The following is an 18334-nucleotide window of genomic DNA, read 5'->3' as shown; positions in this document are numbered from 1 at the left end:
CTGGTCGGTAGTTCTGCGTACAAGGCAACATTTGTGGGAAGATCTTTATGAATCCCGAATTTATCTCATACAATCTTCTGGATATCCGATTATTCAGGGAAGAATATCTGTAACAATCTCTTGTAACCCTCCTTGAGCCTATAAATAGAAAGAGATAGCTTGAAGGCGGGGACCTTTTTTGGCTTTCGAATCATAGGAAACGAGAGTAATTCTGCAAGTAAATCTGTATTGTTCTTTAGTGGAGAGTGAAACTCATTGAACCCTGGTTCTTTGATCACCCTTCTGATTTTATATCAATATCATTCTAAGTGGACGTAGGTCATTACCAAATCCTGGGGCCGAACCACTATAAATTACTGTGTTTTCTTTACTTTTGTCATTGCGTTCTTCTCTATACATTTGTCCACATCAATCACATTTTGACTCCGTGTCAGTTGGCCAAATCTTGGGTCAACATTCTGGTGCTTTCGTTGAGAGATTGATTTATTGCTGTTAAGAAAATCAATGGCAAAAGTAGGAAGGAAAACTGGACAGGCAACCGCCGCTGCACCGTCGAATCCACCACCTCCTCCTCCCCCTACAAGCATGGCGGAAGATGAGCCGCAACTAGATTTTGAAGAGGAGGAAATGGACGATGCGACGCTGAAGAGCACCCTGGGCGCGTTGCAGGAAGAATTGGCTAGTTTGAGGGCCAATCAAGAGACCGCCGCAGAAGTTATGGCGCGACAGCAGCAGGAGATTGATCGGCAGCGTGCGGAATTGAGCGAGAGACAGGCGGAGGTGGATCACCGCCAGACCGAAGCCATGGTCGCCCTCGAAGCAGCCTTGCTGTTGGCTAGAAATCAGGCCGCACCTGCCTCGCAGCCTGACCAACCCGCGAATGTGCCACCCCAGAGGGGTCCCAATCCTAGCCCACCAATTCAGCCTTCAAGTCCGCAAAGGCCCGAGCAGCCTCAGACACCCCATGACGATGTCCCGTTGGACCCTAAGGAAAATCCACCATCCCAAGCTGCTCGGGGTAATCGCCCGCAGCAAAGGCAGAATAGGGCCGAGCGTCAGCCTCGTAGTCCTAGACGCCATGAGAATAATGGGCCAAACCAAGCGAACAGAGGTCACTACCCTCCTGGTAACAGGAGGGACTCAGAGCTAGGCTCTGCGGTCCGAGGACCCCCACGGCATGATAATGCACGGGGACACCGCGACCAGCGCAGGCCACCCTCTAACGCTCGGGGCGTTTCTGCCAGAGACGAGAATAGAGGGTACTGTCAGTCTCACCATAGCCAGTCAAGGTTCAGAGATGGCCACGGATACAATGAGGCTGACTCAGGCAAGGGAAACGCTGGTGGGAGGAATGGAGAAAGAGGTAAAGGCAGGAGCCAAGTACCTCAAGGTGACCAGCCAAATAGACAAGATGCTGGGGGGCAGCCCAGACAAGATAATGTCTTCAACCGACTCGGAGGTAGCGAGCAGCGAAGAAGAGAAGAGGACCTGAGAGATGTACTCAACGATCGTCGCGAGAGGCATGGCGAGAACATCCCCCCAGCAACAGAGGCCACCGCAATTCCTGCCGCAGTGCAAGCCCAGATAGATGCACTCAATCAGGCTGTGCAGCAGCTGGTCGGAGGAAGGACTTCTTACATCGACCACGACAGGAGGAAAGGTACTCCTTTCGTCCAGAGGATAGCTAACGCCAAAACTCCCAGCAAGTTCAAAATGCCTACGCTCCCGAACTTTGATGGATATGGGGACCCAGTCTCGCATGTGAATAAATTTGAGATTCAGATGGACATTCAGAAAGTGTCCGAAGAAGCTCGGTGCAGGATCTTCCCTGCAACACTTTCTGAAGCAGCGCCGGAGTGGTTCTTTAAGTTCCCGCCTGCAAGCATAGTTTCCTGGGAAATGTTCGTAAGGGAGTTCTACGGACAGTTCTATGCTGGTCGTGTGCACCCAACCGAAGCAAACCAGTTGGTCGAGATTCGCCAGCAGGACGGAGAGTCAGTGAAGGATTACGTCTAGCGCTTTATGCGAGCGGCAGCTGGAGCAAAAACAGTAGGGAACGAAGGCAAGATGATGGCCATTACCGCAGGGGTAAAACGTTGCTCTCCCCTCTGGAAGAGTCTCCTAAAGGAAGGAGATAAAACAACACAGGAGTTCCTGGACCGAGCTGATCGTTACATCAAGCTCGAGGAAGCCATTGCTGATGATGGAAAACCCTCGAACAAGGGTAAGAAGGCCGCCAAACCTGCCAAAGCCGCCAATGGTTCCAAACCTAATGGCAACGACAAAGGCCACAGAAACGGCAACAGTAATGGCAAAAATGGTGGGAAACGGCCGTATAACGAGCCTTCCACCTCCGACAACAAACGAGCTAAGGGTAATCGTTATGAACCTAGGTTCACTAACTACACTGCCCTCGTCGAGTCTCGGGGAGAGGTTTATCAGGCCACAAGCTCTAGTGTGCCTTACAAGAAACCGGGACCCATTCGAAAGGACATTTTGAAAAGAGACACTACCAAGTTCTGTCGTTACCATAACGACTACAGACATGACACTAATGAATGCAACCAGTTAAAAGACTAAATCGAGTTCCTTATTAGACAAGGACACTTGAGAAGGTACGTACGGGCCTCGGGAAGTTCCCAATGAGAAGCTCCAGGTGGCAACGAGCAGGCATCTACACGCCAACGCTCGCCACCATTACAGCCTGCCCCCGTGGCTGGAACACTCTTAACCATCTGTGGAGGCCCGCATCTCGCGGGAAATAGCGGAAAGGCCAGAGAACGATACGCTCAGACTCTACGTCACGACCAGGACATCGAGATGATGACTGTGGAGGACCGTGCACCAAAAAAGGCTCGGTCAGAAGAGGGTGGGATAACCTTCTCTGATGGCGATGCCCAGCACGTTCGGTTCGAACATTCTGATCCGCTGGTCGTGGACATCCAGATGGCCAACATGATGGTAAAGAGGGTACTGGTCGATACAGGGAGTTCAGTGAACATCCTATATAAATCAACACTGGAACGCATGAAGTTGTCCGTAAAAGACTTGGAGCCCTGCAATCAAACCATATACAGCTTCTCTGGAGAAGGACTTGCCCCAGCCGAAATGATCAAGCTTCCAGTAACGACGGGTACAGCGCCCACAACAAGGAGATTACTCACCACCTTTGTAGTGGTCGATTGTCCTTCAGCATACAACGCCGTTATTGGAAGGCCCATATTGGTTGATCTACGAGCCGTCATCTCTATGTGGCACCTAGCCATGAAATTCCCGACGGACGAGGGGGTAGGACGTGTCTTAGGAAACCAAAGGGAAGCTAGGGAGTGCTACAACACCTCGATCACGAAGGCGAAAAGTGGGACATCAAGGAGCACTACCCCAGATTGATTGCAGATGGCAATAGACACGCAAGCCCAATCCGGTGGTGAAGTCACCAAATAGGGTGTTGCCCAAAGTGAGGATGGAGATTTGGATCCTCGCTTTGGGGATTTTGAAGAAAATGTTGGACCCGTCGAGGACCTGGAGGAAGTCCAACTCGACAAAAAAGACCCGACCAGAGTCGTAAAGGTTGGAAAGAACTTAGAGCCTACTATAAAGCAAGCACTGGTGGAATTCTTGCAAAAGAACCAGGAGGATTTCGCTTGGACACACAAAGACATGGTTGTGATAGATCCTGCAGTAATCAGCCATGTCCTAAACATAGATAAAAACTTTCCACCCGTGCAGCAAAAGAGAAGGCTGCTCGATAAAGAAAGATCAAGGGCCTTGAAAGAAGAAGTCGAAAGGCTTAAGGAGAACGGGTTTATCAGGGTGGCGTTTTATCCGTCGTGGGTCTCAAATCCGGTGCTGGTCCCCAAGCCTAACGGAAAATGGCGGACCTGTGTGGATTTTACGGACCTCAATAAAGGCTGCTCAAAGGACTGCTTCCCGCTCCCAAGGATCGACCAGCTGGTCGATGCAACTGCAGGACACGAGATCCTCTCGTTCATGGATGCATATTCAGGCTACAACCAGATCAGCATGCATCCCCCTTGTAACGACCCAAAATCGCTATTAAGGCTTAAGGGCCTTGATTAGTGTGTCAGGAGGGCATGTTGGGATTTATGTGTGATTTTATGAGTTAAATGCATGGTTATGATTTAAAGCATGTTATTTGACTAATTGTTTATCTGAGATGCATGACTATGTGTTTTAGTATGCATGTAGGCCCTGATTGTGTTTGAAGGGCATAATTGTAATTTTAGCCGCTGAGGGCATATATGTGATAATTGTATTCCGTGATTTGTACCACGTGAGTGTGGTGGTATTATTGTGATGCACGTGCCGAGACGGTCCTAGAGAGCAAATTAACTTAAGAGTCACAACGGGATTTCTATACCCGGCTCGGGAGGAGCCTAGGGGTACCTCAGGAATTTCATGGCTAAGATTGAGATTTAGCGGGTAATGGTTATTGGTGATTGAGTAACCTGGGTAACCATTAGTTACTAGTGAGAGTAACAATTTCTAGATAGAAAATGGTAGAAATGAAATAGAAGTAAAAGGACTTATGTGCCCTTGAGGTTAGTTGGGAAAGGATAGGCAAGGAGGGGTAAAATGGTCATTTGGCTGGGAATTGGATATATGGCAGCTGGGTATTAAGGGGTACACAGTTTGGGGCTTGGTCATTTGATGCTTTGATAATTTGAAGAGAAGAAGAAGGAGAGGGAAAAAGCTAGGGCATGAAGAAGAAGAAGGGAGCTGAAACTTGAAGACTAAGGGGATGATCCAAGGAAGCTTAAGGTTGGATTCTTGATTGAGGTAAGAGTTTTAAACATCCTTGGCTTTTCTTTTCTGTTGTGGTTTAAGATTTTGAAGCCATGGTTTAGGTTTGTCAAGCTTGGGTTGTGTTTTTGGCCTTTGGGTTTGAGTTTTCTGAAATTTGGAATCAAATGGGTGATTTTGAGTGTGATTGTGTTATTGAGTTGGGTTATGATGTTTATGGGTTGATGTATGGTCTATTTGGAGTTTTGAGTTGGTTTTGGAGCTTGGGTGTGAGTTTGGGACGATTTGGGAGGTTTTAGCTCGGAGAAAATGCAGGGGAAAAACCCAGAATTCTGGGTCTGCGAAGGCGTGCCGCGACACAGGTTTTTCGTGCCGCGGCAAGGGAGTCCCTGACTGATGTGTGCCGCGGCACAAGGCAAATTTCAGGTTCACATTTTTGGCAATTTTAGGCCTTTGCTCCGGGGGTTCGGGGGATGTCTCCGGGGTGTTGTTTTAAGGTTTTAGAGGTCCCGAGAGTGCGGGATTGGTCCCGGGAAGTGGTTTTGGGTTTATTAGTATTGAGGGATGTTTCTTGTGTGTTGTCACTAGGTTGTCGGTGAGGCTCGTGCTAGAGGACCGTGCTCGCGGCTTTAGTGCATCAGGAGGCTCGGAATACAGGTAAGAAAACTATAACACCCGAGGTTAGGGCGTGGCCCCAGATTGTATTATGTGCAAGTGTTTAACCTTAAATGAATCATGATGTGTGTGAATGATTATTTCAAATGTACTATATGTGTGATTATGATGAAATGAACGGCAAGGGCCGAGTACGGCGTAAGCCGGGGCGGCCGTGGGCCGAGTACGGCGTAAGCCGGGGCGGCCGTGGGCCGAGTACGGCGTAAGCCGGGGCGGCTGTGGGCCGAGTACGGCGTAAGCCGGGGCGGCCGTGGGCCGAAAGTAACACCTAGCACATGGGATGCTATAATCAGGGCGGGGCCCGGTGGATACATGTGTTATGCTATATTCATGGTGGGACCCAAGGGATACACGAGTTATCCTCGCGGTGAGAACCGATACCCCAGGCTTTGGTAAGGCTCTGGGGCGGCTTGGCCGTGTTTGCTTAGTCTAATGATTGACTTGTTTATTGTGGATTATCTATTATGATAAACTGTATACATTGCATATGTTATGTTCTGCATGAGTTTTCTTGCTGGGCTTCGGCTCACGGGTGCTCTGTGTTGCAGGTAAGGGCAATGATTGAGTCAACCAACCATGAGTACGGAGAGCGTGAAGCGACGCGTACATGTTTGGCCTGCCCGACTGCTTTGGTTGGGGGTTTATTCGAAAATGGCTGTAATAATCTATGATTTTATGATTTCTTAACTGTAACCTTATTTCAAGATATGATCAGTTTTCAAACCTTATTTTGGGATCCCAAATGTTTAATGATAGAAGTTTTAATGAAACGACGCATTTTCAAAGATTACAGCCTTAACTTTTAATTAGTCACACTTTTGCTCAAAACCTCGGTTAGCGAGTTCATTGCACACTATTTCGCCTTCAAAACTCACTTAGTAACGGCTCTAAGGAAGTAGGGCGTTACACCCCTGACGAGGAGCACACCAGCTTTCGGATCGATACGGGCTTATACTGTTACAAAGTGATGCCCTTCGGGCTGAAAAACGCAGGTGCGACTTACCAACGGCTAGTCAACCACATGTTTAAGGAGCTGATCGGTGCAAACATGGAGGTATATGTGGATGACATGCTGGTAAAGTCTAAGAAGGCAGAAGGACATGTGAGGGATCTACAAGAATGCTTTAATGTGCTAAACAAGTACCGGATGAAATTGAATCCCCTCAAATGTTCCTTTGGAGTCGGATCAGGGAAGTTTTTGGGTTTTATAGTAAAGTCAAGAGGGATTGAGGCCAACCCCGACAAGATAAGAGCCCTGATCGACATGAAGTCGCCAGAAAGGATTAAGGATGTACAAAGTTTAACTGGGAGAATCGCGGCCCTGAGTAGATTTATCTCGAAATCAACTGACATGTGCGTCCCATTCTTCAATCTACTCAGGGGGAATAAGAAGTTTGAATGGACGGGAGACTGCGAACATGCATTCCAGGCCTTAAAAGCTCATATGGCGCAACCTCCCATCTTATCAAAACCAATCGAAGGAGAGACTTTGTATATTTATCTGGCGATTACCGAAGTTGCTGCTAGTGCGGTACTAATACGGGAGGAAGAAGGTGTACAGAAAGCAGTCTACTATGTCAGCAAAAGGTTAATCGGTGCAGAATTAAGATATCCGCCAATCGAAAGGTTAGAATATTGCTTAATTCTAGCCTCCAGGAAGTTGCGTCCTTACTTCCAAGCCCATCCTATCACAGTTCTAACCGACCAGCCCCTTCGGCAAGTCCTCCAAAAACCGGAGGCGGCTGGAAGACTATTAAAATGGGCAGTCGAACTAGGGCAGTTCGATGTAACTTATTCACCACGGGTAGCAATAAAGGGACAAGTCTTGGCCGATCTTGTCGCGGAGTTCATCGAACTCCCAGGCAGTGAGCAGTGCGAACAGCCTGAAGCGCCCATGCCTCAAGACAAAACTCCTTCGTGGAAACTATTCACGGATGGCTCATCCAATGAATCCCACGCTGGAGCGGGAGTGATATTGATAACGCCGGAAGGGCATCGATTTCACTGTGCAATCAGGTTCGACTTCGCAGCATCAAACAATGAAGTGGAATACGAAGCACTCCTAGCTGGATTATGAATGGCCAAAGATATGAGCATAAAGACGCTTGACATTTACAGTGACTCTCAGCTAGTCGTAAATCAAGTCATGGGAGAATATCAAGCGCGAGGCTTACAGATGATGGCCTACCTGAATAAAATGAAGGATTTGCTAGCCCAGTTTACAAAGTACACCCTCCAGCAAATCCCGCGAGACCAGAATTCGAATGCAGATGCCTTAGCTAAACTCGCGAGCGCAAAAGACGCTGACACTTTGAACATTGTGCCAGTGGAAAGACTGAGCAAGCCAAGCATACAAGCAGCTAAGTCCAGTATGGAGATTCGAATGGAGGATACATGGATGGCGCCTTACTTGGAGTATCTGACCAATGGTGCACTGCCAACAGATAGAAACAAAGCCAGAACTCTGCAAAGGCAAGCCGCTAGGTACATACTGGTCGATGGCATTATGTATCGAAGAGGATATTCAATGCCATCACTCAGGTGCGTTACACCAGAAAAAGCTAAGGAACTCATGAGGGAGGTGCATGAAGGCTTCTGCGGAGATCATGCTGGGGGGTAGAGTTTGGCAAAAAAGATTCTAAGACAAGGTTACTTCTGGCCAACAATGAACGAGGATTCGATGGAGTATGTACGAAGATGCGACAAATGCCAGAGGTTCTCCAAGATCCCACGAACAACTCCAAATGAACTAAAACAGATGTAGAGCCCATGGCCCTTCGCAGTATGGGGGATAGATTTGATTGGATCCCTGCCAACAGGGAAAGGAGGAGTAAAATACGCAGTTGTGGCAGTCGATTACTTCACAAAATGGGCCGAAGCTGAACCACTCGCAACCATCACGACCAAAAAAGTTCTTGACTTCGTCATCAAGAACATTGTATGCTAGTAAGGATTACCCAGGAAGATAGTTTCAGACAACGCGACCCAATTTGACAGTGATTTATTCACCGATTTCTGCGAAAGGCATGGGGTCATTAAAAGTTTTTCTTCAGTTGCACATCCACAAGCGAATGGGCAAGTCGAAGCCATGAACAAAACTCTTAAGGACACCCTGAAGAAAAGACTTGAAGAAGCTAAAGGAGCGTGGCCAGAGCAACTGCCTGAAGTCCTCTGGTCGTATAGAACATCTCACCGAACAGCAACAGGGCATACCCCATTTTCCCTAGCCTACGGATATGAGGCCATGCTACCTGTCGAGTTGAATCCCCCCTCACATCGGCGTTTGACTTACGACCAGGACCTGAACAGCCAGCTAATGATGGAGTCCCTAGACTCAATCGACGAGATGCGAGAAAAATCTCAACTCCGAGTTGCTGCTTACCAGCAAAAAGTCGCCCGGTACTTTAACTCCAAAGTTAAAGAAAGAAAATTCAACGTCGGAGATTTGGTGCTACGACGAGTTTTCTTAAATACCTGCGACCCCACTGCTGGAGTGCTCGGACCTAACTGGGAAGGACCTTACCAGATTGAAGAAGTCCTTCACCCAGGCACCTACAAACTTGCACGCTTAAACGGAGATCTCGTTCCACGTTATTGGAATGGAGAACACCTGCGCAAGTATTATCAATGAACAGTCCTTCTTAAAGGACTGGCTTGTTTAAATTTTTCATTTTAATTTTTACAAGTTTTGAAAAGAGGGTTAGCCACGTTTAATAGCTAACTGCTCGTATATGTAAGATTCTATTTCAGAATCACTCGTAAAGACATGTTTAGTCCATTTTTAATACGACATTATAAGGGACTGTGCTCAGCCAGTCATTCTTGCCAACCTTTGTGAATTTGTATTTACAAGTATTTGTTCATTACGTGTGTTGTTTTGCTGTATTACAAGTATCCGTTTTCATATGAACAGGAATGTTCGAGCAGGTTATGGTCAAGGCAAGTGACCAAGGACCTAAAGCTCCTCGATCACTTGGGGGGCATATAAGGCACATCGATAGCAAAGCATACTCTCAAGGTATGTAAACACATGAACAAAATAAGTGAAAGCATGCTACAGTACTTAGAGTATTTTTCAAAATTTATGTTTTGTTAAATCATGCCAAAGTACTATGCTAAGTCCGGTCATGCGGAAAAATGTTATAATAAGTAAAGATATTATAGCACCAAGAGTTAAGCTTTTACACCGCAAGCATCGCAGCTTGGATGTAATTGTTCAAGTAAAAAGATTTACTGCCCGTGCAGCAAAATTTAAAAAGAAACTATTGTCTTTACATCGCGACCCTTGGGTCGTATATCCAAAAAGAAGAAAAAATAAATGAGAAGAATTCAAGAGGCATTCGGGGCCGGAGGATCCTGGGCAGCACCCTGGTTAGTCACGTCCTCAACAGCATCTTCTTCTTCCAAACCAGCGACGCTTGGAGTAGCAGGGGTCGCGGCTCTTGCCTCCTCTTCGGCCAGTTGGGCAGCACATCGGGCCAACTCCGCAGTTCTGACTTCCTCTGAAAGGTAGCTAAAGTCGGCACCCTGATTGTGTTTCCAGAAATTGTAGAAACATCGGAGTGTTGTCCTTTTGTACTTTTCCAGATTCTTGGAGTTGTCAAGCTCCAACTGCTTCACTTTTCCCTCGAGGGAGAGAATAGCCTCATCCTTGGTCTTGAGTACCTCCCCCAGATGCTTGATTTCGCGGAGATGGGTTTTGTTGAAGTCTCGGTACTCCTGCCTCAACTTGACCGCTGCTTCCTTCGCAGCTTCAGCCTCGGACAGCTTAGTGACCGCCGCATCCCTCTCTCGGACCACTGCCTCCAACTCCTTGGCATGCTTAGCCTCAGCAGCCGAAAGCTCCTCGGCCGCCTTCACCTGATACCTCTCGATGGCTTTTGCCTCGGCCTGCTCGAGGTAAGCCTGGGCTCGGGTACGAGCAGTAGTGGCAGAAAGTAAGGCCTGTGCACAAAGAAAAAGGAGTTAGAACTTATCACGAGGACTAAAACACTAAAGACTCGAAGAATAAAGAAACACTTACGTTGGAGATTTCGTTTAGAGCCCTGTTCAGGATCTGGTCGACTGGCAGCTCTTCAGCTTGGACCATTGCGATCCTAACACGGTCGCCTTTGCCGATGCGATCGAGGCGGTCCCTGGCAGATCGAATGGCACGGCTCATGAGTCTGGCCCCATGAGCCTCTTCACGAGAAAGCTGCTCCCTGGTAGGCGCAACTGGAGGATTCGGCCGAACAGGAGTAGTTTGCTGTTTAGAAGAAGCTGGAGGAGGAGTAGGAGTTCGCCCAGTTGGCGCAGGACTTTGCCCAGTAGGTGTACCCTGAGGAGGATCTTCTGATCGACCCTTCTTGGCCGGAGGGCCTCGACTGGATTAACCAGTCCTCTTCTTAGGCTTACGTTGGAGTTGAGGAACTTCCTCTTCCTCCTCGACCTGGTACATTTAAAAAATATTGGGAGTTGACATATCTGCATGAAGATAAACATAGCAAGTTAATAAAAAGGAGGCAGGTGAAAGTAAGTTAGACAACTGAAAGGAGGTAACAAAGTAAATACCCGAGCTACAACTACTGGTCGCTACACTATTGACTCTATTAGTCATATACTCATTATTATGCATGAAGAAGTTTGGCCCTAGATTTGGAGCATATGTAAAGTTACCGTCCCTGTCAAACATATGATAGGGAATTGGCAAACCATTTAAAAGCGAAATAACTTTACCATTATCATTGGAAGATTCTCCCAAGTCAACAATAGGCTCTTTGGCTTTTTCTTTCCCCTTGCCTTGGGGAGCAGAAGGCCTTTCTGCGGAAGGGAAACCCGTGGGTTCCCTGATCGTAAGTCCTGTTGGCCTCCTCCTAGGAGGAGGCACAGGAGGTTGCTGCTCGAGAACCCCCTCGGCAGTGGCTTCGTCCACCACGGACCCTCTATTTTCATGGCGAGGAGCCAGGAGGCCAGACGACCTCAAGTTCTTTTTGATTATCAGGGTCTTGACACATTTTGTTGCATCAAACATCCTGGCCAGAGTGTTAGACCTCGACACCATGTCTGGTGTTGGGGTCAGACGCAACCAAGGGCCTGAAAAACAGATTAAGTTTGAGAAAAATGAAAGGAAACACTCTATGTTAAAATATCGACCAGTCAAAGATAAGCTCCTACCTCCTCGGGCGAAGGCCAGGTTGTTGCTGGTTATGTTCGGAGTAAAGAAATACTCCTTGTTGTAGTTCCCCACGTTTGATATATGGGTGGTGCTCAAGAACGTCCGGCCGGTCTCCTGGTGGCAGAAGTGGAAAAAGCCCGTCCCGTTGTGCTGTGGGTTGGACTTGAGGTCAAAAATATAGTTGACATCGTGAGGCGAAGGTTCTGGCCATTTGTTAAGTTTATACAAGATATAGAGTGCGGCCATCATCCTATATCTGTTTAGAGTTATTTGGAAGGGGGCGACGCTGAAATAATTGGCCACCCCCACAAAGAAAGGATGAAGAGGGAGATAAGCTCCCGCCTCAATGTGATACCGGGACCAGGCGCTGTTCGCCCCTCCTGGACGGTTAGCCCTCTGGTCTGCGGTAGGACGTATAATGGTTACCCCCGTGAGGGGAAATTTCCTGAAACAGTTAGCAACCATTCGAAGGGTCACTGAACTGGCTGGGGGAGTATACCACTCGACATCAGGCGGATTTCGATGACGAGGACAAGCCCTAGTTTGGATATTAGGGTCAGGAACAAGATTTTCTCGACCGATGGTCGAGGGAGCCCTAGCCTGCAAATCAGGCTGGGCAGGAGGAGTAGGGTTGCTTTCAGACTCGGGCCTTTTCTTGCCAGAAGACTTGGAGCGGGCCATTGGGGAGGAAGGATGAGGTCTGGAGGAAGATTGCGAGAAAGGAATCTCGTGGACACGTACAGCTGGTTGTTCTTCTCCCTCGAGCAGCTGGGCAAGAAGGTCGTCGTCGATGGGTCTTTCACCTCCCCACAAATCTGGCATTAAAATCTGCAAACAGAAGAATGGGGAGGTGAGGAAATAGAACTTTGAAAAGCTTTTTAGAATAACGCTGGTCGAGTATAAAAGTTAGGCTTTTATACAACAGCATTCTATCAAAAAGCTAGTTCTTTCTACATGAACAGTTTGAAAAACGGATCAAAGGGTGAAAGTAAAAAGTTTTTCTGTGAATGCTTTTTCAACTCCCCTTAGGGCGGGAAAAATTTATTTTTCAACTGGCTTAAAAATCGAAATGTTACTTCGGTTTTTCGTCCTAAAAAGCATGATCCTGGATTTTAAACTAACTCGTAACTCTACCACGCCTACAAAACATTCTGTCTACAAACATCTTAAACCAGAAACAGAAAGACTTAAACAGTACACCATCAGAAGCATACACCATGAGAAATTAAAAGCATGGGGTTTCGAAAACATACCAAGAAAAGTGATCACAAGGGTGGAAGAACGGTCTTCGGAGATTAAAGAGTCCGCGGTCTGAGTCTTGGAAGTGCAGGAAAATGGTCTCCGGAGAAAGTTAAAGCTCTGGTCTTTAGGGTTTTCTGCAAAGACAATGGTGTGCGTAAAAGAAAGTAGAGGCTCCGACGATCTTACATAAGTTTGTCTCTGATATTAAAAAAGTGTAATCATTAGTTTTCCTTTTTCAAGGTATGGGGAAACGGGATGGCCGTCGAAATCGTTTCTGGGGAACTGAAAAGGCATGATTAGACAGAAGTGGGTTGCTTTTTTCGAGAGCACACGAAGGGTTCTGACACGTTAGGAGGGGATACCGAAGAGTCGTTCGTTCAAAGTTTATTTACTATTCGTAGTAAACAAACTTTGGGGGGCAAATGTTATCCAATAAATTAGCATTGGTGACGTGGTGAATAATCTTTAGACACGTGGCTGGTACCTGGAAGCGTCTGCTAGAGTATCGATCAGGAGGCACAGTAGAAGCAGGGTAAGCCTGTCTTACCCGCGACCAGTCTGGTCGGTAGTTCCGCGTACAAGGCAACATTTGTGGGAAGATCTTTATGAATCCCGAATTTATCTCATACAATCTTCTGGATATCCGATTATTCAGGGAAGAATATCTGTAACAATCTCTTGTAACCCTCCTTGAGCCTATAAATAGCAAGAGATAGCTTGAAGGAGGGGACCTTTTTTGGCTTTCGAATCATAGGAAACAAGAGTAATTCTCCAAGTAAATCTGTATTGTTCTTTGGAGGAGAGTGAAACTCATTGAACCCTGGTTCTTTGATCACCCTTCTGATTTTATATCAATATCATTCTAAGTGGACGTAGGTCATTACCAAATCCTGGGGCCGAACCACTATAAATTACTGTGTTTTCTTTACTTTTGTCATTGCGTTCTTCTCTATACATTTGTCCACATCAATCACGTTTTGACTCCGTGCCAGTTGACCAAATCTTGGGTCAACAGCGTGAATATAATGAAATGAACGGCTAAGGCCGAGAGCGGCGAAGGCCGAGAACGGCCTTGGGGCTGGAAGTAACACTTAGCACATGGAGTGCTTATAGCCAGGGTGGGACCCAATGGATACGTGAGCTATCCTTACGGTAAGGACCGATACCCCAGGCTTTGGTAAGGCCTCTGGGGCGGCATGGCCGTGCTTGTTCAGTCTAATGGTTTTCCTATTTATTAGTGGATTGTATGTCAGCTATATTCTATGCATATGTTATATACTGTATGAGTTTTCTTGCTGGGCTTTGGCTCACGGGTGCTCTGTGTGGCAGGTAAAAGCAAGGAGTCAGTCAACCGGCCATGAGTATGGAGAGCGTGGGGGCGGCGCGTACATGTTCGGCTTGCCCGACTGCTTTGGTTGGGGGCATGTTTTATATGGCTGTATTAACTCATTCTTTTGATAGTTAACCAGGTGTAAATCAATTTTTGAGTTGTAAATATTTTGTAAACCTTTTTTTGGGATCCCAGATGTTTGACACTTAATGTTTTCAATGAAACTAAGCATTTTCAAAGACTACAGCCTTAATTTCTAATCAAGTCACACTTTTGGTTTTAGAAACCTCGTAGAGTCAGTTAATTGCACAATTTTCGTCTTAAACTCACTTAGTAACGACTCTAAGGTAGTAGGGCGTTACACTTATAGTTGAGGGGCCGAAGATCAGATATGGAGAGAGGGCGCTGCAAGGCGTGATGCTCGGAGGATTGTGATTCTTTTTACTAGATCGTGGTAGAGTAGTGGCCCCAGTGAATAGAAGAGAAAGGCCGTAGACTCTTTTGTTCCTCCTGCCTCAGATAGGAGAACACGGGGTGCTATCAGTGGCCGTCTAGGGGAGGGAGATAATTGGAGGAGTTTCCTAGTGTGTCCTCGGCGCATATGACGACATCAAGGAGAGTGCAGGATTAGGGTCTGCTTTCTAGTGTTGGTTCTTCTTTTAGAGCATTTATTGACTCAGGGTCTACTCATTATTTGTATCTGCTAGAGTGATAGATTAGCTATTTAGACCTAGTTATTTGTATGCTAGGAGATTTCAGACTTTGTTGCCAACTGGGGAACTGGTGTAACACCTTACTTCCTTAGAGCCGTTACCAAGTGAGTTTTAAGACAAAACAAAGTGCAATGAACTCGCTAACCGAGGTTTTTAAAACCAAAAGTGTGACTAAACAAACATTAAGGCTGTAATCTTTAAAAATGCGTGGTTTCATTGAAAACTTCTAGTATTTAACATTTGGGATCCCAAAATAAGGTTTGAAAACTGTTTACAACCTAAAATAAGTTTACAAGTGCTTAATTAATAAAATCTCAGATTATTACAGCCATTTCTCAAATAAACCCCCAACCAAAGCAGTCGGGCAGGCCAAACATGTACGCGTCGCTTCATGCTCTCCGTACTCATGGCTGGTTGACTCAATCATTGCCCTTACCTGCAACGCAGAGCACCCGTGAGCCGAAGCCCAGCAAGAAAACTCATACAGTATATAACATATGCATAGAATATAGCTGACATATAATCCGCTGATAAATAGGAAAACCATCAGACTGGTCAAGCACGGCCATACCACCCCAGAGGTCTTACCAAAGCCTGGGGTCTCGGTCCTTACCGTAAGGATAACTCATGTATCCCTTGGGTCCCACCCTGGCTATAAGCATCCCATGTGCTAAGTGCTATTTCCGGCCCCAAGGTCGTTCTCGGCTCCTTGTCGTTTCATTCAACCACAATCACAGATAGTCTACTCAATTAACATTTGAACATATATCAATTCAATCAAGTTTGCACCCTAACAAGTAATGCAATATAGGGCCGTGCCCTACAATCAATCACATCATGGGCCCATGCCCTGGCTTACGGGTGCTATAGTTTTCTTACCTGTCAATTTGATAGCTTTCAACACTTGACTCCTTGAGCACAATCCCACTCGAGCCTTAGTGCACACCTAAGCACAAACATAAGCCAAAGTCAACACCAAACCCCAAGTCCGAAAACCTAGCCTCGGGACCACTCCCGAGCCCCCAGGAAGTCCTAGATCCAAAAAACAAGGTGGTGGAATCGAGCCCCGAACCCTAGGTCAAAATCCCTCAACAAAAGCCCAAAAACCCCTTTCTGTGAATAGTGCAGAGCTACAGCGCTCTAAAGAGGGCGCTGTAGCGGTACAAGCAGAACCACACATCCCCAAAGACTAGCGCTGTAGTGCTAGTTGCAGGCAGGCAACTCTCAACTTCTTTTTCTGCGATTTCTTTCAACTATTCTCAACCCAAACTTCCCCAAATCTTTAACAAACTTAAAATCAAACTTATAAACACTCTCCATTCGTCCCGAGCATCCCCAAATCTCAAAACCCAAGCACATACCTCCCAAATCTCAAGATTCACCATAGATGAACCCTAAACCCAGAAATTCAGTCAAACAACAAAGGTAAAGGCTTAAAATTCATACCATTGATGCAATTTCGACCTTGATTCATTCCCTAGGCCTCCTTAGCTTGTTCATCCTCAAATCTTGCCAAGAAATTCCCTAAAGTTCCCATCAAATCAGCTCAAAACATAGCTCAAACCAGCCAAACCCTTAAAACTGAAATTTCTAAAAACTTACCACAAAAGTTGATGTGTTCTTGCTAATCCTTGCCAAATCTTCAAGTCTAACTTTAAGATTCTTGATGCTCAACCTATCCTAGCTCCCCACTGAGCTTTGCTCCAAGAAAAATGGTGCAAGAATGCACAAACCGCCCCTTTGGAAAATCCTCTGTTTTTCTCTCTTTTCTTTTCTTCCTTTTTCTTTCTTTTCCTTCAGATTTCTCACACTCTCTAACAATCCCACTCACTATATAAAGCCTCATTTAATCTATCTTTAAAAGCCAATTGACCAAAATGCCCTCCCTATTAGTTCAAATCCCTTTTTGTCCAAGTAGGGCCATTTTAGTCATTTTACCCAATTCTCGCTAATCCTCAAGTGTCTCTAATATTTTCCCGCTTGCTTCCCAATACCTGAAAAGTCACCAAATAATATTCCTCGATATTAAAAATAAACCCCAATATACTCATTAACTTCCTATTTATACCCCCAGGGTCGCCCCGAGCCGGGTATAAATCTCCGCCTCGACTTTCCGCTAGTCTGCTCACTGGGATCGTCTCGAGTCACAAATCACAGATACATCTACATCACAATGTGGTATCAACAATCATCACTTATCAATACAGTTATGCCCAACATGGCCAAAATTACAATTATGCCCTTCTAACACAATGAGGGCCTACATGCATACTAATACACATAGTCATGCATCTCAATTAGTCAAATAGTCATATAACATGCTCTAAATCATAATCATGCATTTTACTCACTAGAATCACACATAAATTCCATCATGCCCTCCAGGCACACTAATCAAGGCTCTTAAGCCTTAATAGCGATTTTGGGTCGTTACAACTGGTAATCTCTAGGAGATGGGTTAGAGCATTGACAGTAGAGATAGACAGTAGGGAGTTTTCTGTGGATTTGATAGAGTTAGTGATGGATGACTTCGATATGATCTTAGGGATGGATTGGTTATCGAAGTACAGGGCAACGATTGACTGCAAGCGTAGGATGGTGACTTTTGAATTGAAAGGGGAGGTACCCTTTGTATTCGTGCGGATAGTGAGTGGACCACGAGTACCTATTATGTTTGCACTCAAGGCTAGAGACCTAATGCAAGAGGGTTGCATAGGATTCCTGGCAAGCATTTGTTAGGAGTATGTCCTAAAAGCATGTAAAAGACATTATTTATATCAATGAATAAATAAATACAATGGTCTATTATTGTTATATTTAGATTATTTAAATTATTGTTTGAATATTTTCTTTGTAAATATCAGAAAAATTCCATATTCATTATTGAGAATGTGATCTTGTATTAGTACGAGAGAATTATGATCACATGAATGAATAAAAATATTCAACAACGAATTGGAGTTATGGAATTCTTTAATTAGGGTGGTAAGTACGGTTTACTTAGTATCATGTTGATATAAATAATCTAGATTTGAATTATTGATGTGGTAAGACATCTCGGTAAAGGTGCTTTATATAATATGATTATATATGACAGGGACCGATATGAATAAAAGTCTTTATCCAAAAACCATTTAATAATGAGTTGTAATTCATATCATAACTGATGATCATTTATAGATCAACCTGTTTATGTTTATTAAATCTTTTGATTCATTCGTTAAGGTCTCTTCATAGATTGAGGCTAATGACTTTTGTTTTGGAAATTTAATATCATGGATGGCTGGGAACATGTATCAACAATACGAAATTTAATCTTTCCTAACGGATTGTATATTGGTTCCCTTAAGGGTTAATTCTAGAACAGAGTGATTTTGAGCTCAAATATATAATTAGATTATAGATTAATTATTCACTAGTGAATAAATTGTACTTAAGGAATAAGAAGTAAATTAG

Source organism: Humulus lupulus, chromosome X, assembly GCF_963169125.1.
Source record: "Humulus lupulus chromosome X, drHumLupu1.1, whole genome shotgun sequence".
Taxonomy (NCBI): Eukaryota; Viridiplantae; Streptophyta; class Magnoliopsida; order Rosales; family Cannabaceae; genus Humulus; species Humulus lupulus.
Note: the sequence above shows the minus strand (reverse complement) of the source record.